General features: G+C 51.6%; 1 protein-coding gene across 5 annotated transcripts in view; it reads right to left on the reverse strand.

Annotated features, from left to right (window-relative positions):
- CHD7 (chromodomain helicase DNA binding protein 7) overlaps positions 1-5,741 on the reverse strand; it is a 132,475-nt gene extending 126,734 nt beyond the window's left edge. For 4 of the 5 annotated variants that reach the window (XM_068932629.1, XM_068932627.1, XM_068932628.1 and 1 more), the window contains exons 1-2: positions 5,255-5,741; positions 3,016-3,119 (exon numbers count right to left, since the gene is read on the reverse strand). The gene's annotated coding sequence lies outside the window, so the exon portion shown is untranslated. The remainder of the gene's footprint in view (positions 1-3,015; positions 3,120-5,254) is intronic. The other variant, XM_068932626.1, reaches the window with a different exon arrangement.
- Between the last annotated feature and the right edge of the window lie 259 nt (positions 5,742-6,000).

The raw sequence follows: 6,000 nt of genomic DNA on the forward strand, positions 1-6,000 counted from the left end.
TTGAAAAGTCACAGTGTTGGAAGCTAAGAGCTAATCAGCTTTTGTATGCTTAAGAATATACTTAAGAGCTTTGTTGTCATATTCAGGCACTTGGAATGCGTCCTTTAGGTCACAGGCTCTTTTTTATTTTTTTCTATTATGTCTTCCAAATAAGAATTCTGATGCGTAACTACGACGTGAAGTTTCCAGAGCCACTGATCTCTGGTGAGAGAAGAGCCGCTAAAAGTTACAGTTAAGATTCTACAGATGAAAAGAAGTCAAGAGGGAGAACTCTTTCATCAGGCTGTAACATCAGAATCCTATTAAAAGCATAGTTTGGAGTTAAGTTTTCATTCATTTTTGCATTGTGGCCAAAAATATACAGAATGTTTGATATTTTCTCCGGAAACTCCAATGTAGTTTGTATTTGTGTAAACAAGCTACTCTCAGAAATAAAAACGATGAGAAGTGATGGAAGTTAGCATCCATCGTAACGATGGAGGTAAATAGATGCAGGAATTTAATACATTAACTTTTCTGTTGGAGAAATTAGATTTAAAACCTCACTTACACACAAAAGACCCATTTGTAAAAAAGAGTTTAATTATTTACTAAAACTTGCAGAGTTTTTTCACGTAGACAAGGAACATAAAAGTAACATAAAAGTGTCATCCATGTTACCTACGGGCATCAGTTAAGCAGATCGTAAGTCCAAGCAGTTGGCAATTTGTTCATAGAGGCCAACAAGGAAAGGGTTTGGAAGTCAGGATTTTAACTTGGGGGCGGGGCACGACACACAGCTTGTCATGCAGTTGTCCATATCCTGACTAGCCAGACAATTGTACTCGAACGGTGATAATGCTAGATTCACGAAACCTAATACCAGCCAGTAGATTCTAAAAGCTTTCCATCTGAAAATTAATACAAAAACACAATGAGCTGGAAATAAGGAATAGAGATAAGGGATAGAACTTAAGGTCATGGATATGTTTATTTCCACCCTCTTTCTTTTTACTTTTTTCCCTCCTCCACCTATCTAAACAACCCGTATGCATCATGCCATGTTCTAAAAGTACAAAAACAAAACAAAAACCAAACACCCAGACACCATAGGATGCTACAGATACGGCAAACGATACAGAGTCTCAACACAGGATTTAAGAAGCTCTCTGAAAACCCACAAAATTCCTATTACTCACACCTTTCACCTTTATAGAAAATCATGTTTGGGGGGGGTTTTCTGGTTGTTTTAAACCCATGTTGTATTCTTATATAGAAAATTCTTCTTAAGTTAAGGGCCTAGGCCACTTCCTGCTTGAACAGCTAAAGTTTGCAGCAACACGCTTTACACAGGCTACAGATCTTGGTTAGAACCTCACTCTGCAGAAGGGCACAACATGCCCAGTGAAATCAAAACGTGACCTATGCTACCTCCACACCTAGCAGCAGATATATGCCTCAAAATACCTAAGCGAAGCTTCTTCAACTTAGTTATCAGTCTGTTTCGTATCTGCTTGCAAATAGTTTGTTTCACAATGTTTTAAAATCCTACTGCTATTTGAACGTTAAAACAGAGAAATATTGTGGACCTTACTCAAAAACTTTTGAATAAAAAACAACAAATAACTCTCCTGAAAATGCTACAGTATTGTTAACTGGCCCCTTTACATACAATGAAAAGTCCTCACAGTGCTCCTTTGAACTAACCCTTCACATCTCCACATTAACCAAATTTAAAGGAAAATGGTGACAACTCCAATCTTCTAGCTTTGTACAGACTTCCGATTTCAATACACAGTATTCCATTATTTCTCATTTTGACTAATATTTTTACATTACCATGCCCTGATAAAAATAATATTTTCCTAAATGGTTTGCTCAAAACTCGGCTTAATTGCTGAAGAAGAAATGCAATTATTTTGGATTTCAAATCTGAGCAAGTTTTTTTCATTTTTAAATAAGCTAACTGAGATTTACAAGTACAGAAACATCATTATATTGTTAAATATTTTGTGAGATATTTAGTCAGATATGATTATCTGATTAGTATTAGAGAATCACTAATGCAGTTAAACTTGCAACCACAAGCATTTGTCACTCTTAGAGTCTGCTCCAGAGATTTCAAAATGATTTTATATATGTCTTAGAAAAAAGCTTAAAGAGATTGAAACTAATCAGTTCAAGTTAATAGAGAAGCAGGACAGACCTTGTGCGAGTCTGTGGCATTTTCCAGTGCCATAGTAAGGGAAATTTTGTTTTGTAAAACTGTTGTTTCAAACGTCAAAGGATGTCTCATACAAAAAAAAAAAAAATTACTTTTTCCAAGCAGTTGTGGTTTTATCTTACAGAAGTTAAGCAACATGCTATTAAAAGGATCTCTGTGAAACGATGAGCACATTTGTAATAACAAATAAGAGAAAACAAGTAACATTCCCACTTTTAGTAGCTAGCGATAGAAAATGTTAAGAATGCAATTGTTCTAATCACCTGTTACAAACCTCAGAAACAAACAGTTGTTTTCCCCAGTAGCGCATCTTATTTTAAAAGGCATTACTAGAATTTTCCCACTATTGTTAAAAATGCAAACCCTTTAGAGGCAGCCCTCTCAAACTACCTCCTCACTGTTAAGTTTGTCAGAAACCCTGCTGTCTAGAGTGTGTTTTATGTAGGGCAATGTGATTTTTTTTTAAATGAAAAAAAATGAGTTGGAAACTTTCAGGACAGAAACTAGAGAGCTTGGAAGTTCCTCTCTTAGCAGTGCCTAGCAATGCAAAGGAGAGTTCTGCAAACGTGCCCCAAGCATCCAGCTACATTTAGCTTTCAGCCTTTTTATTATCATTGTCAATGAATGGGCCCCAGTCAAATTAAAGCTGCCATTTTAGGTTAAAGACTAGAGAGCCTCTGTTGTGCAACAACGAGACAAAAACACTCCAAGCGACAGATGCAGCATTCTCATTGGAAAATGACGGATTTCAACTTTTATAAAAAAAAATTACCAATCATGCTTTTTAATATGAATTATATATTGATACTCACACATTACCGCAAACTAACAGGATTTATAATTGGGATAAATCAGCTACCCATGCTGCTAAGGTCATAGTCATTAGGATTTTTTTGCCGTCGTTAGAATGGATGATCTGTGAGGAAACGAACAGAAACATTTTTTGTTCAACTTGCTTGTTTGTATCTCTCTGCTAGTTCCATACACTACGAGGAAAGGAAAGGAAAGGAAAAAAAAAAATAGACAAACACATTCTCCCGAAAGCCATCTTCTAGTATAAACACAGCTCGAAAGCAGCTTTGATGAAAGTAAAATCAAGACGCACATCTACACAGAAACAAACTTATTGCATTGAGCTTATTCTGATATTTCCCAAGCCAAAAATCCACGAAAGACTAAGTGACTCGAAAAGCTTCTCGCAAATGAAAAATCGCCCTTTTTATAGGCTTGGAAGGCACATTCAGTACCTTCCCAAACGAAAACAAAGGCAGAAAGTGGGTAAGTACGGGGAGAGTTGTGTGGTGCATCTAGCAATCCCTCAGTAATTCAAAGGGAACTCCCCGGGCATTGCTACTTTTCTTTTGTCCATTGTCTGTTTAAAAAAAAACTAGTTTAAACCCAAGCGTGAGCAGTGTGTAAAAGTGATCTAAGGAAACCGGTTCGGTTTCCAGTTCGTGCCCTAAAACTACCCCTTCCCCAAGCGCCGTGCCCCCGCCCCCCCCCCTCCAAAAAAAAAAAAAAAAAAGAAAAGAGAAAAAGAAAGAGAAAAGGCGGACAGCGCCTCGGTCGGAGGGGTACCCCACAGTGCGGGAGTGTGTCCCCTTATGTAATGCTATCAGGATAAATGAATGCAATGTAATGATGGCTGCTCATTGCCTGCAGCTCCTTCTCCCAGAGACTCGCTAACAACCCTGCCCCCTCCCCCCGCCACCGCACACACACACACACACACACACACGCACACGCTGTCCGCTTCCCACTTCCAGCGGCCCCGCACGCAGCGCCGCCGCCGCCCCGGCCCGGCCGAGCCCGCCGCACGCCAGCCCCGTTTCCCCCGTGAATCGCACACAAACAACCCCCCCCCCCCACGCCACCGCCGCCGCCCCCCGGCCTCGCTCCCTGACCGCTTGGCCTCAAACCACCTTTTCCGCTCACCCTCAAAACGGCCGGGATCGGGGAGGGGGCGCCCCGGCCCCGACCCCGCGTGCGTGACCCGCCCGGCGCCCCGGCCGCGGCCCCGACCCGGCGGCGGCGGGGCACGGCGGAGCGCGGCTGCCTCGCCGGGTTAAGTCGCTATTATGCGGCCGCCGCCAGCACCGCTCCGGCTCGCTTAGGTAGTGTCTTCTCCTCCCTCCCTCCCCCCCCGCCCGCTCCTCTTTCTTCTCCGGCTGTTGGGAGGCAGCCGGGAGCCCCCCCGCCGCCGCTCCCCGCCTCGGCTCGGGCAGGACAATCGCCCCCGCCGCACCGGCAGCCGAGCGGCACCGCGTGCTCCCTCCGCCCGCCCTCCCGCCCGCCCTTCCTGCCTCCCGCCGCCGCCACCCACCACCTGGCCTTGGCGGGGGGTGCCCCGGCGCGGCGCGGCGCGGAGCGGCTCGGCCCGGCCGGCGCGGCCCGGCGGCGGCCAGCTCCGCGGCCCCATGTGCCGGCGCGGAGCGCGGCGGCGGCAGCGGGCGGGGCCGGGCCGGGCCGCGGCGTGCGCGGCGGGGAAGCGCCCTCACTTTGTTAGCGCTTGTTGTGCTGCCGCGGCCGGGAGCCGTCAGCGTGGTCAGCGGGGGAAGCGCTCCCGCGGCCATCCCGCCCGCCGCTCCCCGCAGGCCCCCGCCGCCGCCGCCGCGCAGTTTCGCCCAACTTTTCCCGGATTTTTCGCCGCCTCCCAAACTTGCGGCGCGGAGCCGAGGTGCGGGGAAAGGGGGGGGGGGAAAGGGGGCGCCGCCGCTCCGGCTCCCCGGGCCCCCTCCTCTCCCTTCCCTTCCCCTCCCCTCCCCCGAGGCGAGGCGGCCGGCCGGCCGGAGCACAACAAAAAGCCATTTACACCGGGGAAGTGCCCCGCTGGGCTCCCCCCCCCCCCCCGCCGCCTGGCCTGGCCCGGCCCGGAGCCGCGGCGGGGCGCAGCGCCCCCCGCCCCCTACACGGCCGGGGGGGCAGCAGGACCCCCGCCGCTCCGCCGGCGACCTGCGGCCGGGTGCCCAGGCCGGCGGCTCCGCGGCCGGCGCCTTCCCCCCCCCCCCCGCCGCCCTCCCTCCGCGCCGAGCGAGGTGCGGGGTCACTCACCGGGCCGGTGCGGGGGCCGTTGGGGACCGTTGGGGGCCGGTGTCCCCCTCTCGCTCCCTCGCCGCCCTTCGCCGAGGGGCCGGGGAGGAGGAGGGGACACGCTCCGGAGTTGGTGCCGCTGCCTGCGGGGGGGCGAGGCGGGGGTGCGGGTCTCTGCCTCACACGCACACACACACGGAGTTGCTCACTCGCACCGGGGCTGGGCTAAGAGGGGAGGAGGGGGGGAGATCCCTGACCAGGGCGGGCGAAGGAGGGGTGAAAGGGAGGGGAGGGAGAGGAAGGGTCAGCGCGGGTCTCGGGTAGTTTCGGGGTCTCCGCCGGGTCCCGGCTCCGCTTCGCTCCTTTGTGTAATTTCACTCGATTCAAGTTTAATCCGATAGTTCCCGAGCGCGTCCGCAGGAGCCGAGCCGAGCGAGACACCAGCCAGCCAGGCGGCTGCCGCTGCTACCGCCCCCTCCCTCCTCCCGCAGCCACACGGCGCGCCCCCGACACCGCCCCCTCCCCGGGGGCGAGCGCGGCCGCACGCCCCGCCCCCGCCGCGCGCGTCACCGCACCGCCCGGCATAATTTATGCAACGAGAAAAAACCGCCCGGCCCCGCGCGGGGGTGGGGGAGGGGCCAGGGGTCACTAACCTTCCCCTCGGCCCCGACCCACCAGCGCCCCGCCGGGGCTCCCGCCGCGCCGCCGCCGCCGCCGCCGCCGCCGCCGGGCGAGGGACGGCGGACGCGCTGCCCCGGCGCGGGGGC

Source organism: Struthio camelus, chromosome 2 (assembly GCF_040807025.1).
Source record: "Struthio camelus isolate bStrCam1 chromosome 2, bStrCam1.hap1, whole genome shotgun sequence".
NCBI classification, from domain to species: Eukaryota; Metazoa; Chordata; class Aves; order Struthioniformes; family Struthionidae; genus Struthio; species Struthio camelus.